This window comes from Triturus cristatus, chromosome 6 (assembly GCF_964204655.1).
Source record: "Triturus cristatus chromosome 6, aTriCri1.1, whole genome shotgun sequence".
In the NCBI taxonomy this organism is placed as follows: domain Eukaryota; kingdom Metazoa; phylum Chordata; class Amphibia; order Caudata; family Salamandridae; genus Triturus; species Triturus cristatus.
This window is the reverse complement of record NC_140589.1, coordinates 195,151,412-195,166,073: the sequence shown is the minus strand read 5'-3', so window position 1 is coordinate 195,166,073 and position 14,662 is coordinate 195,151,412. Positions and strand designations below refer to the sequence as shown.

The 14,662-nt window shown below is 45.0% G+C and overlaps 1 pseudogene across 1 annotated transcript in view; it reads left to right on the top strand.

The window, feature by feature from the left end:
• Positions 1–14,662, top strand: part of LOC146816626 (cytochrome P450 2K1-like) — a 268,300-nt pseudogene that overhangs the window by 39,462 nt on the left and 214,176 nt on the right. The window contains exon 2 of the transcript XR_014962925.1: positions 389–551. The product of XR_014962925.1 is annotated as a cytochrome P450 2K1-like (transcript). The remainder of the gene's footprint in view (positions 1–388; positions 552–14,662) is intronic.

Below are 14,662 nucleotides of genomic sequence, written 5' to 3'. Positions count from 1 at the left end.
CAATAAAACCCAAATTCACTTTATTTGCAAACAGTTGATTTTTATATATGCTAGCTCAAATTGTATGGCCACCTGAATACATAGCCATCATTATTTCTTGGAGACCACTGCAGGTTTTGTGCAATGCTCTCTCTGGTGCTTGCCATTTAAATCATTTTGTAAAGCATTTGCACAACTGGTTTATGGACTTAATTCAAAGATGTATATTTTTATTTCTTGAAAACATTTGTACAGCGGAAACATAACCATAGCGTATCAACATACTTTGCATACATTTTATGTTACCAGCACCTGATTACCAATTACTAATCGGAATCCTGGATTGACTCTTCATTGCTTCAAGGATAATATGTTTGTTTACTTAAAACTGTCATGGTTTTTCTTTTAGCTATCCAAGAAATATGGCTCAATTTACAGTATACATATGGGAATGAAGAAAATGGTGGTACTCACTGGATATGAGACTGTGAAAGATGCCCTTGTTAATCATGCTTACGAGTTTGGAGAAAGAGCATTTATTCCAATATTTGAAGATATAAATAAAGGATATGGTATGTATACTCAAGTCTTGTGGCATATTTTCTGTTCTAATTGGAATGGGCTGGATTATTGTTGCTGAATAGGAATGGCATAGTTAGTCACACTTGATAAATCCAAATTTGCTTAAGCCACTGCTTTTGTGTCTTCTGATTATTTTCTTAAAAGTTCAGGCACCCGTTTGCCACCAAATAAGTGCAAAGTAAATTAAAACATTATATCATACCATTATATGCTATCTGATATCAATAGCACAAACTTTGGCAAGCACAATGTTTTACATTGATGGGTCAGGCACCCATTGAAGGTGGGGCGTAGGGCCTGGAACAGGCCAAGCCCTCTAACCTACCATTGCCTGGCAAGGCAGAACGCAGTGTGTAGTAGAGTTTGGCCAGTTTGAGAACAAAATCGTCTAGAAATCCCCAGCACAGATAGGATACATGGCCTCTCCATAGGTCAGGCTCTTTAGCCAACCACTGCCCCTATGCACTGCTTAGGACTTCACATATTACATCACTCATGACATGTTAGGTGACATCATTGACAGCATCACTGATGACATCCCAAAGGACATCGTTGGTGACAACACTGATGACATCATCGAATGATACCAATAGAGAAGAACATTATTTACTGTGACCTACACTATTTACACAGCTAAAATGATAAAAATTACAGAACCTTTCATCCACGTTATTTTCCTATGAATACACCATGCATTAATACAGTATGCAATACTATAAAATATAACTCTCCCTTAGACATTAATCAAATACATCTTTACCAATAATTATTTTTGCTTTATTACATTTGCAATAATAGTGTAACAGAACATAAGTCTTAAAGACCACTGAAGGCAAAAACATTCTAAAAGACACTTACTACTTTGGTAGCACCCATTTACCATCACAAAGAAAGTAAACACCACAGAAATGCACTCAATACCTATTAAAACACCCAGTATCATACTACCACACACATTCCCTGATTTAGAAACACTGCTATCTAATATAAACATTTCGCTGTTCTCATAACAGCTACTACTGCTAAACACAAAAAAATATATAGAGGCAGTTAAAGTACCACATACAACAACACACATACAGCATTAGATACCCCAATACAGTGTAACATACATTTATGTAGATATGGAAGCAAAAAATACAAGCAAAAATCAAACCCATATCGAAGTATATAAACACAGACAATGCAACATACACCTATAGGCCTGGTACACATTACTGCAGAAGTAGAGACATACTATTATGTTGCACAATAAAACTCTTTCCCAATAGAGATCAGTTAATACTTTAGGATCATACTGTCAAAACGAATGTCAACAGTAGGTGCTGGATGATGTGATCATTGTTGTCATATGAGAACTCATCAGTGATGTCATGAATTATGTCATTTAAAATGTAATGATTGATGCAATAGGTGTGGTCATTAGCAGTGCATGACACAGCACAGGTTATAGATAGTTTACTGAACTGTAACTGGTAAATGTCAGTGATTTTCAGGTTTCCTTTTGTTTTGTAACCATAAAACCCCCCAAAACACTGAAATTGGCTGGATTTGTCAACTAACTATAACTTGTGCCCCCATCATGCACTTCTTTTGACCTCACATATTACATTACTGAAAACATGTTAAACTACATCATAGATGACATCTCAAATGATAAACCAGATTGGTCGCACACTGCTACACCTACCAGGCGTGTTCCCCCAATGAAAATGGTCCCTGAAGGTCAGCGTCGGCGGATACACCTATGCTCGAGTGTGAATGCAAGTATGCGTGGCGTGTGCCATCCCTGGACACGTGTTTCGAGGTAGTTGCCTCTCGTCAGCAGGGAGTAGGAAAATGTGTGGGGTTGCTGTGTAAGCTGATAAAATCGTATCAGGTCTAGTACCTCTCGTAGCGCGCAGGTGCGTAACCATGAGTCCGTCGACTCCACCGGCTCAAGGGAGCCTGAATATAAAGTTAAACCAGATTGGTCGCACACTGCTACACCTACCAGGCGTGTTCCCCCAATGAAAATGGTCCCTGAAGGTCAGCGTCGGCGGATACACCTATGCTCGAGTGTGAATGCAAGTATGCGTGGCGTGTGCCATCCCTGGACACGTGTTTCGAGGTAGTTGCCTCTCGTCAGCAGGGAGTAGGAAAATGTGTGGGGTTGCTGTGTAAGCTGCTAAAATCGTATCAGGTCTAGTACCTCTCGTAGCGCGCAGGTGCGTAACCATGAATCCGTCGACTCCACCGGCTCAAGGGAGCCTGAATATAAAGTTAAACCAGATTGGTCGCACACTGCTACACCTACCAGGCGTGTTCCCCCAATGAAACTGGTCCCTGAAGGTCAGCGTCGGCGGATACACCTATGCTCGAGTGTGAATGCAAGTATGCGTGGCGTGTGCCATCCCTGGACACGTGTTTCGAGGTAGTTGCCTCTCGTCAGCAGGGAGTAGGAAAATGTGTGGGGTTGCTGTGTAAGCTGCTAAAATCGTTTCATGTCTAGTACCTCTCGTAGCGCGCAGCTTCCTTAAGCTAACGGGCTGACGAGCCTTGAGTCTGCACCTGCGCGCCAGGAGAGGTACTTGACCTGCTTTTAATTACATTTGGCAGTCCACGCGGCACCCCTTTACACTGACCTGCTCCCTGCTGACGAGAGGCAACTACCTCGAAACACGTGTCCAGGGATGGCTAACGCATACACATACTGTTCTATTTACATTTTGTGGCATAGGCGTACCCGCCGTCGCCACTTCATTTCCCACAGTCCTTTGGGGCAACTTGATGGTGTGATGAGCGGTGTGCGACCTACTTTTCCTCGACATCTCAAATGACATCATTGATGGCAGTTGGCTAAACTACAGCTGATGAATTTCAGTGTTTTTGGTCTTTTTAGCAAGTATGCGTGGCGTGTGCCATCCCTGGACACGTGTTTCGAGGTAGTTGCCTCTCGTCAGCAGGGAGTAGGAAAATGTGTGGGGTTGCTGTGTAAGCTGCTAAAATCGTATCAGGTCTAGTACCTCTCGTAGCGCGCAGGTGCGTAACCATGAGTCCGTCGACTCCACCGGCTCAAGGGAGCCTGAATATAAAGTTAAACCAGATTGGTCGCACACTGCTACACCTACCAGGCGTGTTCCCCCAATGAAACTGGTCCCTGAAGGTCAGCGTCGGCGGATACACCTATGCTCGAGTGTGAATGCAAGTATGCGTGGCGTGTGCCATCCCTGGACACGTGTTTCGAGGTAGTTGCCTCTCGTCAGCAGGGAGTAGGAAAATGTGTGGGGTTGCTGTGTAAGCTGCTAAAATCGTATCAGGTCTAGTACCTCTCGTAGCGCGCAGGTGCGTAACCATGAGTCCGTCGACTCCACCGGCTCAATGGAGCCTGAATATAAAGTTAAACCAGATTGGTCGCACACTGCTACACCACCTACCAGGCGTGTTCCCCCAATGAAAATGGTCCCTGAAGGTCAGCGTCGGCGGATACACCTATGCTCGAGTGTGAATGCAAGTATGCGTGGCATGTGCCATCCCTGGACACGTGTTTCGAGGTAGTAGCCTCTCATCAGCAGGGAGTAGGAAAATGTGTGGGGTTGCTGTGTAAGCTGCTAAAATCGTATCAGGTCTAGTACCTCTCGTAGCGCGCAGCTTCCTTAAGCTAACGGGCTGACGAGCCTTGAGTCTGCACCTGCGCGCCAGGAGAGGTACTTGACCTGCTTTTAATTACATTTGGCAGTCCACGCGGCACCCCTTTACACTGACCTGCTCCCTGCTGACGAGAGGCAACTACCTCGAAACACGTGTCCAGGGATGGCTAACGCATACACATACTGTTCTATTTACATTTTGTGGCATAGGCGTACCCGCCGTCGCCACTTCATTTCCCACAGTCCTTTGGGGCAACTTGCTGGTGTGACGAGCGGTGTGCGACCTACTTTTCCTCGACATCTCAAATGACATCATTGATGGCAGTTGGCTAAACTACAGCTGATGAATTTCAGTGTTTTTGGTCTTTTTAACATTAGTTCTAGTCTTATTTGGTAACTATAACGTTACTTTCCTTTTTCAGTGAATATCTCTGGTATTTTTATGTAAGTCATGATCTTATTAATATACCTAACTATAACACCACTTTAACCTTTGTGTTTTTTTAGTACACATCTGGGGGCTTTTGATCATATTCTGAATGCAGTTTTCCAATGGGCAACCCCACTGCACACTGTGAAACACCATACGCAATAAGGGTTCAGTATATGGACTGGCCTCAAGCCAAACCTCACTCCAGCCTTCTACAATCATCCAAACCAATCACTTCTGCACTTAACCATTAGCTGTGTGCAGAGAAGCTTGTCTGCAGTGCTTTGCTTTTGGACAATATTATATTTTTTGAGGTTTTTAGAAAATAACTTTTTAAAAACTGTTTTATGCTTAGTACTTCTTTTAACATTTTTCAAACCATTTTTATATTTTGTTTGCTATCTATTTTGCGCATGAGTTTGTGTTCTTATTTACATGGTCCTTGATTTCTGTCACAAAAATATGTTTATTTGTCTCCCAAGACATTACTACTTGTATTTGCACTATTTAGAACATAGCTGCATATTGTCATGATCCTACTTTTGCAGAAGATGCAGAATTTCCAGTAGTGGAGGCTTATCTCCTTCTGCTACTTTTATTCTCTCCATTACAGCTCATTCTAGAGTGGTTGGGGTGCATGACCCACAGGTACATCCACACCATGCGCATGTGTCTGGAGCACTGGCCTGGCTTGCCCCTATAGAGCAATAGTTGGCACAAGACTCACATAACTTATTAGACATTATTTTCATCTATCTAGCTGCATTGGAAGAGAACTTCTATGCTTCAAATTCATTTTTGGGCCTAGATGGTTATGCTGCTCTAGATGTTGATGGCAGGACAATGACATCATCCTATGGTGATGTTCCTACAGCGGAAGTAGTGGATGTAGTGCTTGGTGGCTACTGTTGTGGAGTTTGTCCAGAAGACATCACATCATGCTGATGGATTTTCTGGGCAGAAATCACCTTCTGCAAAACATAAACGTACTTATGGTGTTCAAGAAATCGCTTTGAGATGTTTAGTCACAATCTGTATATTCCAGTCAGATGTCTGCTTTCCTATTTTCTGACTTATTTTGTGGGTATCCCATTGGTACCACGCCACTCCTGCGGACTCTACAGAGTCAATGATACTGTCCTGTGTCATTCCTGTGAGGCCTTTTACAGGTATTTGTTTGAAGTTGAAGGATTATAAGGTGATGCTAGTTAGGCTTCACCGCGTAATACTATCACATCCCCCAAAGATGGTCTTTGAATTCACAATAATATTTCCTTAGCTAAGTCCTGGTGGTATGGCAAAGAGTAGTCAGGCTTTACTAGAGGAACATGTATTAAGCATTTCAGAGTACCAACATGGCCAATAAGTAATTAACATAACTTGAAATAAATCTGGCACCAATTTATAAAAATAGTGCATATATCTATCTTAATTTAGACACCAAAATGAATGTGATCAGACACATATACCCAGAGTTATGAATTTTAGAAGCAATATAAAATCAGGGCAAAATAATACAGTGACATTTTTTCGTGGTGGTCAATGGTAAAAACCATAGTGACAATCGGTCACTTGCAGGTCAATCGGCGTGGAACATAAGGAGGGTAAAGGTAATGTGGGTCCCAGGACTAAGCCGTGATCGCCAGATCAATTTTACCTGGCCTGTGGAGCCCAGGTGCAGATCTGTCCTAGGTGTTCCTGGGGCTAAACAGGAGCCATGGAAGATCTGCTTTGCCTGCTTACATGGGGAACAAGATGAAAGAACACAATAACGGGCTGATGCTGAAGTTGCAAAAAAGTTCAATAGAGTTTTCACTAGGTGTGGCGGCGAGTGCAGGGGTCGGTTGCTGGACTAGCGACCAACAAACCTTGACAGCGGTAAGCACAGCATAAGGCTTCTTCAATGTCCCAGGCCCAGGGGAACATGGTAGCTGCCTGAAACTTCATGGCCAATGATTTTTTGGATCTGGAGCACTGGTTTACCTATAGTTTGGAGTTAGCCCCGTGGAGTCTGAGGTTGCTTTTGGCTCTCACAGGGGTCTCTATGTCTGGGGAAACTGACCTTTAGCATAAGACAAGCCTTGATAGAGCAGTTCCAGGAGTGCTGCCCCAGGTGCAGAGTTTCCCTCTTTTTGTTTCTACAGGTCCTGTTTTCATCTCAGGTCTCTTCTTTGTCCTCTTTGATGTAGGTTGGATCAGAATTCAGGTTCTGGTGTCAGGCGTGGCCCTTAAATCATAGTTTTAGGGATCTTAGGGGTCTGGGTACATGTGTCCAATGGGCTACTAGCCCCAGCCACTAATACATCACTGAAGTGACCACAACCGGGGGTGTAGGTCACGTTTTCTGCCCCAAACCCTCTATTTTACCACTTGTAGAAGTGCCATTAGTCTTCCTCTGCTATACAGACCAGTTAGTCCACTCAAGAGATGTTGCTAGGATTCTGGGAGTGTACGCCTCCTAACTACCTAATTCTCCTGCCAGCCCGGGTGCAAACATTTCTGGGGCAGGGAGAGGGCTGTTTACTCCTCTGGGAGAGAGCCTGAATGCATATCAGAGGCAGTGTAGCCTTTGAAGCTCACCTCCTTGATGTGCCACTTCACTAGCCTTCCTGGTAGGAAGGAGGCCTGACCTTCTTCCTGCCCAGACCTTTGTTCCTGACTCCTGGAAGTGTTCACACTGCCTGGCAGGAGGTCATAATCCTGTCTTAGCAGCAGCAAGCATGGGCTGCCAGGTAGAGCACAGGAAAGCTGTGGCAACCAGATGGCAACCTTTAAATTTGCCACCTGGGTGCATGCCCCATCACCCTTGGCCCGAGATTTGTGTCAGGGGTGAGGAGGCTTGTTGTTAAATACCAAACCCAACATATTTACGTGGTACAATAATGGAGCTAGCGACCCTGGTTTGCCCGGAGTAAGCGCATGTTATACTGTGGACCACCTATAGTGTACTTTAATTGTAAAGGGCACTATAGTGGCATAAAAGCTTGCCCTTAGATGACTACACATGTATTATGTCATCTTAGCTGCTGGGTTCAGGAGGCCTTTCTTAGGGGTGACTGACTTATATTACATCATTAATTCGAATGGGGTTATCCAGTTTCCTTCAGAAACTGGGCGAGTAATGTTATATAACAACAATCGGTTCTGAACGGAAAAATACAATTACTTTTAAGCTAGTTTATTCTGGTCCTCCTGATTACCTAGGACATATAATTAAATCATGGGTCACATGAATGATTCTGTACCACTAGTATATCTAATTAATAAATACCACGAACACCAAAAATATTGAAATATATTCTCTCTGTATATTATTACTATTCATATAGCGCAGAAGAGCATAGTGTTATACTTCACAGACACAGGACTGCTATGCAACCTAACTAATAATAATACATATATATCTGTGCTTTATACAAAGGTGGTCACATAAAAAACAAGCATTTGCAATGCAATCGGTCTCGCCTTTGAGACCTCATATCTATTTAGCTATGCAGCACATTAGCCTGGGTGCTGAAGCATCTACTGTTATTTAACATGGAGGGAAGGTAAGGAACAAACTGCGTGACATGCCAGGATTGGGAACACATGGAGATAAACATTGCCTTTCAGCGGGAAATGGTATAGTCAAAAGCTCTGTTTTTAATATAAAATCAGGGCATTCTGTGGTCATGTCACTGAAAATACAAGATTTGAAAAAAATATTATTGTCTACGGGTGCTCGTGGAAGACATTTTCTATGAACTGGAATAAAGAGAATGCTTAAGTGATTCTGGTATTTTACTGAACTCTGCTGGTCGTTTTCCATCAAGAAAGTTAAATAGAGGCAGTTGCCAGAAAAATTAAAAAAAGAAACTCCCTCAGCAGAAAGCAACTCTGGTATTTTACTGACCTCTACTGGCCGTTTTCTATCTAGACAGTTAAATAGAGGCAGTTGAACAGAAAAAAAGTCCCTAAGCGGAAGCAGACAAGTCCTAGGGATGATCTCCAGAGCCCACAAAGTACATACACATATAAGTATATACTAAAGTATGTACAAGAGGTCTTGAATGCTCGACCTAATGATTAAACATAACAAACTATTGACAAAATACAGTTGTCACTCAATAGGGTGTCCATTTAAAACTCTTGAGTTGGTTCTAATGTGGAAATGAGCCTTTTTAGGGTCCCACCGGTGCAAAGTGGGAGGGGAAACAGGACTGCTTACATCGGTAAGACATGATGGACAGTTGCATTTTCAAACAGGTGCATTCTAGCAGCTACAGGCCTTTCTGAGCTCATACATTGCTTGAGCTTAGAATAGAAGGAGTTAACTGAAGCTGATGACTCAAGCAGAATACAAAGGCAAGCAACAGTGATGACGGAAGGACCACATGGCTAACAAAATGGATGCCACAACCAAGATGGCTTCAGCTCACTCTAATAGCAATTATTTTCGACTTCCACACTAACATATCATTATTTCTTGACAATAGATATGTAAGGTATTGCATTCCACGGCATAAAGTGTATCCATAAATGAAATCACAGCCTCAGGACTTAGACAACAGGAATATAGCCTGTGTGACAAAGGATACTAAGGAGCCTATCACAATGTCGTTCGTAAAGCCTCCAACCTTAGTCTGAGGCTTTACAACTGCAGTCGTCGCTTTCAATGCCGTGTAATTGAAACCAGCTGGTCATTCTGCCGTAACATGCGCGTAATCCATATGGACAGTGTTTTATGATATTTGGATGACGATGCACAGTTTCTGGCAGGCTTGTCATGCTGAGGTTTTCGACATGGAAAGGCTGTCAAAAGTGGGTTTAGGGTCCCCTAGCAGGGCCTCCTTTCCCCTGTGGCCTCTGGTTGGGGGCCAAGGGGGTACCTATGGTGGCCCCTGTCAATCCCTGCACCCTTAAGGTGCCTGCCACAGAGTGCAGAAATTAACACAATATCCCATGTCTCTATGGGAGCCCGTGTTATGGGCTATTTACAGCCATAACACAAGCTCCCATAGAGAAATGGGGGAACGTGACCGTGCCATGTGCGGTTGCATTGTAATTAGGCGGTCCAGACCCCAGACCAGAGTTCGGTTGGTCCTGTTTCCACCACGGTGTTTGTCGGAGGATACTCTGACTGACATCATATTAGGCCCCTAAGTTTTAGTAGTGATATGAAAGATTAGCTCAATATTTGCAAGTGGGCAGCCAGTAAAATCTCACCTGGTTAAATAAGGAACATCTAGTTGCTTGATGCTCCACCTGGAGAATTTACTCTAAAATATAATACAGACTACGTCATGATTTGAGTAAATAGATGTGTCATGGTGACATTGGAAATTGGCAAATTAATAAATTACACTGCTCACCTCTACGCGATGAAGAGATAGACCAAGGATCAAGCGTATTCAAGTTCAGGAAAGGTCATAAAAGGAACCTGTGCCACACAGGATGAGTATTAGTAATTGAGTGTTTACTGTAGTCAGGAGTGTGAGAAAGGGAGTTATGTAAACCACTCTTAACTTTCCAGCTAGAAAATCTCGCATGGTCAGATTCAGTTAGCAGGGTGCTATATATTTAGCACCCAAAGAGGTTCACTATATAGCTGAAACCAAGGAGATCCATCATCGTAATCCCAAGGGCAGAAAGGCCCGCTCTTTGGGATTACGAGCCAGTTCCGGAAGCCAGCCGGTATGACCAGCCGACAGCCAGCATTGTAATACTATGGTCAGAAAGTAAACCGAGGGGCTGATTACGGAGCCGCATTGTAATGGGCCTCATAGTATCCTACAGGCTGTATTCATGTTGTCTAAATCCTAATGAAGGCCCCTTGTGATGTCATTTATGCACACATGTTATTGAGTGAGTCGAAACGTCCACAATACAAATAGGTGTTACGTACTAATATTTTACATATCTATTATTAAGAAGTAAGGATATGTTATAAGCATGTAATGATACGCCCTAGGTAGTCAGGACCAGAATAACCTAGCTTAAACGAAATTGTGTTTTTCCCTACAAAACCGATTGTTTTTATATGACATATATGACAAGCAGTGCATTGACTTTACGACACACAGTGAGGGCAAAGTAGATATATAGCAGTTGACGCTGTTCCTGCAGTCTGCAATGTAGTTTACATGGGTCACTCAGGGTGGCACAAACGTGCTGCAAGGCCTGACGAGCCCTTTACTACCCATGTCCTGGGTACCACTGTTACCATATTCTAGGGACTTATCAAGGGGATAAAGTCCTTGTCAATCAGGGTTGCAAATTCAATTAGCAGCTTTAGGGAGGGATCGTTGGCACTGGGGCCTGGTTAGCAGACTCCAGTGCATGGTCCTAGTCGAAAACCAGCATCTATTAATCCAATTGGGGGCAAAAGGTGGGGGGGCAACTGCAATTAAAGGCCTTTTTTCATAAGAGTGGTGCTTGCCTGGCTCCATGATGGCCGCAAGCTAATGGAGTTCTGCCGTCCCGGCCACAAGTCTTCAAAATCCTGCTCCCAAATCGAGACTCTACTGCTGAGAAATAGCTGCGGGGACTGACCTGCACCCTTCGAGATCCTGAACTCGCTGACTGCCGCTCGATTACGTACCTGGAAGCTGGCGGCCAGGCCGGTGAGGCTGCGTGTGTTGGCCTACAGGGAAGAGGAAGCCGTTCTGGGTGAGGAGTGAGGAACGTGTTGCCCGTCACCCTGGCTGCTACCCTCTGTTGAGCGGAGGACATTTATTACCGGCTCTGACCGTGAACTGCTGAATAGGGGTCGCCGGAGCAATCCTGGGCCTGCTGATGGGGTGTGACCCCCTCGGCCTCTGTCGGCGCTGCCGAAGGTTGATCACTGCGTCTGGAGCCCCACGAAGAGTTTTCCGTGTGAGGGAGTGGAATCGCTGTGCTCTTCCCCCCTCAGCGGCTTTACATCTTTCTCGGCTGTGCCTGGCGGAGAGTTGAGCGAGTGGAGGCCACAAGTATTTTTCAGGCCCCTCCTGTGGAGACAGCTCATGAGTCCTAGTGACTACTTCCCCTACTGGGGTGAAGATTGCATGCAACGGTGGTGAGCAAGACCAAACTGAGTCACAAGGCGCCCTGGGGCAGGCTGTTTATTCAATAAGGCCTGAGCACGGAGCTGGCTGAAATTGTCTAAATATTAAGGCCTGAGCAAGGAGCTGGCTGTATCGCATTGGTGTCCTCTGGGCTGTGCCTCACTGCATATTTGTACGTGGCCCATTTCCCTTCACTTTAAGAGCACGCTACGCCAATTAAAAGGTCCATGGGGAATTGCAGCGCTGTCCTATCCTCTACCAGGTCCTTGGGGCGGAGAGCATCGGCCTTCCCTTCTAGCTGCTTTTGGGGCTGGCAATTAATCGGCATACACTAGTGGAACGCTCTTCTGGCTGGTGGCTGTGGAGGGAGGGGTTGACCCACGCCTGGTCTCCCCGACTGGTCCGCTGAGCTTGAATATGGGGGCATAGCTGCATTGGCCTCAACATGGGGAGAACTGAAAGGGCCCAATCCAAACACAGATCTAAAGCAGATTTTAGCCACCATGCAACATAGTTTAAAGAAAATTGATTGGAAAATTCATGCCCTCTCATACCGTATGGATAGGATGTCTGAGCGTATCGATAGACATACAGAACGCTTGGATGCTGTGGAGCAGAGGGAAGGGGAGACTGAGGAAACCCTTGACATTGGTGTGCAGGCTCAGGCTAAAATGGAGCAGCTTCCGAGGAGTGTCCAGGCTAAAGCAGATGATTTGGAGGCACGCTCCAGACAGTACAACCTTCATATAACTGGACTCCTGGAGTCGACCATATATCAAATATGGAAGAGTATGTGGAGCAGTTGTTGGTCACACTCCTGAACAGGGAAAACGTTTCCACCATGTTTACAGTGGAGCATGTACACAGATAGTCAGCACTAAGGCCTGCTCTGGGGGCCCCTCTGAGTCACATAATCGGGAAACTACTAAACTACAGGGACCCTGACTCCACCCTACGCAAGGCAAGAGAGCTCCGAGAACTGTGCCATGAAGGCATTACTATCTCTATCTACCCTGACTTCACCCAGCAGGTGCAGGAGGCTTGGTGCCTGTTCGCTCCAGTTAAAAAACGGGTGCGTGAACTACACTTGGAATATAATATGTTGTATACTGCAAAGCTTTGAATTATGGTGGAAGGATCCTTGCAAGTCTTCAAGGACCCTAAACAGGCTCTGCAGTTCCTCAAAATGCATGAAGGAGCAGCATGAAATGCAAGCTCTCCAGTGAGCAAGGAGATGAACATGTCTGATCTGGATGAACAATGAAATAAGAGAGATACATAAGCCATTCTGGTTATCGGGTATTCAACTCACTTCGGAGCTTGTACACTAGCCTACACCTGAAGGGGCTACTGGCCAAAGTAAGAAGATTATAGAGACTCCTTGGCTGATCATTCAGTGCCAGTGACTGTTATATAGAAAACTTCTGAGGTTATCATCATTGAAGCATTGCCTTGTCCAATTCCTCTCGTGGGTACAGGAAGGGGGAGCTTATAAACACTCTGTGCCTTTCTAAGAACGGGGATGTATATCGGGGGTCCCATCTGCCTGATGAGGGTGTTGGTTGTTATCCGTTCATTGAAGGGGCGGGTTCGCTGCAGGCAGCAGGGTGTAGGACAGAGTCCATATTATCTTAATGGGACGCACTCAACAACTTACCTATAGGTGGTGTGCCGGGTGGTGGTTATATCCACCGTTTGTCACCAACATCCGCCCCAGAGTGTGAGTGTGGGTGGAGGGTTGGGGGAGGTTGGGTTGTAAGGAAGTTAATGTTATAGCCCGGCACTCTTTCACTGCACTGCCCCTCCTGGGCTACATGTGGGTGCGCAGACATACTTTTCTCGTAGCTGAAAGGAATGGAGCCTAAAGACTTGCAGACTAATGGTATACGTTTCCTGAAATGGAATGCCAGGGGGTTAAATGAGTATAGACAAGCCCAGATGATAGTAGCATACCTCAAATGTCATAAAATAGATATTGGGCTGCTGCAGGAGACCCACCTAGACCCAAACAGTAAAATGCTCTCACATAGAATTTTCCAGGACACGGTCACGGAGGCAGGCTTCACCTCTCACGCTAGGGGAGTGTTGATCTGGCTTAATCCTAGGTCAGGAGTGACATTGTAATGCTTACACAGGCACTCTAATTGCCACAAAGCAGGCCAACAAATCTTAGTGGTTAATGTCTACGGTCCCAACTACGACGACCCTCTTTTTTATAATAACATGGCCTCACTGCTGCTGCAGAAGGAAAAGGTGCCAATAGTGTGCGGCGGCGATTTTAATTGCATTTTAAACCCAACCAAAGACAAGTCTAAAAGCCCCCCTCGCAGGCAATCTGCGGCTGCTAGTACTATATTGGAGATTATTGACCAACTAGGCCTGGTGGATGTCTGGAGACAGAAATTCCCATACATTGCAGGGTACACTCATTATTCAGCTAGCTATGACCCACACACTTATCGACTACTGGTTGGTCTCTAGGACCCTGTTACCACAGGTTGGCACTTGCGAGGTACTCCTCAGAACATACTCTGACAACTCACCAGTTATTCTGGAACTGGATGTTTGTGCAGTTGAACCGGGCACTTTCTCTGGTGATTTCCCCCGTTCTATTTGCTTGACCCTGTATTTAAATCTGAACTGACACAGCTCATTGAAATTTTTTTTTTAAATAAATGCGGGCTCTATTGACAGGCTTGCCATGGTTTGGGAAACCTTCAATGTATACATCAGGGGTATAACAATAGCTAAGCATGCGGGGGTGCTCCGCGCCTTCCGTGATAGGTTGGCGAGATTGGAGAGAGACATTGCCTGTCTTGAACAAACTTACCATCACACTGGGAACGTTGCATTGCTTGAGGAGATTAAAGGGTCACTGGAGGACTTTTACGAAACTGCAGACAGCGAGGTGAAATACCTTGGCAAATATGCATCCGCTAGGGTGTATGGTGAGGGGGACGTCCGGGCCCCACACTAACGAGGCTTACACATCGCAGGAGGGAAACTGCTGCAATCTC